Genomic DNA, 2,074 nt, shown 5'->3' on the forward strand with positions numbered 1-2,074 from the left:
CCCATAACCAAGATTTAAAAATAATGCAATCTAGTTGTATTGACATAAATTTCCCCCACATAATAAGGTGTATGTGCATGTAGTGTGTCAATCTGATTCTGTCCATTTTATTTCAGGGATATGGATTACTTTCTGCATACTTTTAGATAATAATGACAGGAAAAGCAAGTGTACAGTAAACATTTTTCTTTGGTTATAAAGTTCTGAATCCCATCACTAGATGAGATGTTCCCCTCTCTGTGGTCATCAGAACAATTTAGAAATCAGGCACATTCTGGCTTATTTGGCTTATTATGGTCTAATGAGCTGGCTGGGCTGCACCTCAAGGGTTGGCCAGTTTCTCAGAGGCCATGTGTGACCTTCTACTCAGGAAGCCTCTCCCACAGGTAACTACTAATCCTTTCCCATCGTGAAACCAACCATATTCCAGTATATATGTTTGCATACATTATGCTGTGGGACATTCAGCTAGGCCATGACATTCCATAGTGAGGGCAAGTTTACTTAGAAATTAGAGAGTAGGTGTCTGGGTGTGACCAAGACAGCTGTATGTCCATTAACTACCATTCCCTGCTCATCTTATCAATTCCCCTCTCTTCCTATGGTCTTGCAACCTAAAAGCTGATGAACAGCAGGACTCGTGGGACAGAATATGGACAAAATAAGAATCAGAATGCTCTTTTTTTTTTCTTTTTGTTTGGTCTCTCACTGCCCCTAAAGTTTTCTTCAGTGTGATTGTTCTTCCCCTGCCCTTAGATGAAAACTTGGTTTCTCGCACGACTTTTCTGCTGACTCTTAGATAATAAAATATCCTAGCAACACTCAACAGGATAATCACAGTGCCAATTCAGAATTTACAATATCAAGTCATGTATCTCAAAACCCCAAATTGGGTTTAAAGTTTACTCTTCTTTCTTTCACTCCATCTGGGGGCTGCTACGGTTGAAGAAGGGCACAGTCTTTCTATTTTCTTTTTATGCCTATCATTCCCTCTCCTGCAGTAGCTTGAAAACTGAAATTTGTAATTTTACCCGAGGGAGGAAGGAAGGTTTTGGGGGTTAAGGAGTGTAGAAAAGTTTTTCCCTGACAGCTGGCTTTAGCCTTTTAGGGTTTCTTCAGAGACCCCACAACTGTCGATCTGTCCCTCAAAGTTCTTTTGACCTGGGTGGTTGTATTCTATTTTAATAGGCATTTATTTCGTTGTGAATAGGACTACCAGATAAAATATAGGACTCCCAATTAAATTTGAATATCAGATAAATAATGAAAACGTTTTTAGCATAAGTATACCCCAAACATTATACGAGACACACTTAAACTAAAATAAATTATACATTTTTAGCTGAAATTCAAATTTAACTGGGCATCCTGTATTTCTGTTTGCTAACTATGGCAACTCTAAGGTCGAAGGGTGTTTTTAAGGTTGTCTGCTCTTTTGGGCCAACCAAATCTGTATATTTTATCATGCTATGTTCTAGTACCAGGGTAATATTTTTTGTCCATGTCAAACACCTTGTCACAAATATAACCTCCCAAAAGGCCTTCATGGGCCAACTGGATATAGACTGTAAATTTATTTTATTTTATTTTTTTTTATGTAACTATCTGTCCGCAAACACGACTCAAACATTAAACATTTACTACATTAAAAAAAAAAAAGATTGTACTAGTACCTGCATGTGATAAAGTTTTTTAAGCCAACTAGAGCATAAACTCATAACAAGCAGTGGATGTAAAGAAATAACCTTTTCTGCATCTCAGTCAGTATCTAGAAACACAATTTTTAGATAGTAGATGATCTATGAACATTTGGTGAGTGACTCATGTGGTTATCTGTGGTCCCATTATCTAATGATTTTCCCAAATTTAAATTCTAATATTGCTAACCTGTCACCACTGTATGTCTACAATATTAGAATTGCAAACGCAATAAAAGGAAACCTGAAAGTACATCATGATTAACTGGATTCCAGCAATTAATGTATTTTGAGGTGGGCTATCAATATTTAATAACAGTGATTATTAGAGCAAACCATTGTTTCCATTGCAAAGGTAGTAGAATTTTGTTTTTGGG

This window comes from Lipotes vexillifer, unplaced genomic scaffold (genome assembly GCF_000442215.2).
Source record: "Lipotes vexillifer unplaced genomic scaffold, Lipotes_vexillifer_v1.1 scaffold1232, whole genome shotgun sequence".
Taxonomy (NCBI): domain Eukaryota; kingdom Metazoa; phylum Chordata; class Mammalia; order Artiodactyla; family Lipotidae; genus Lipotes; species Lipotes vexillifer.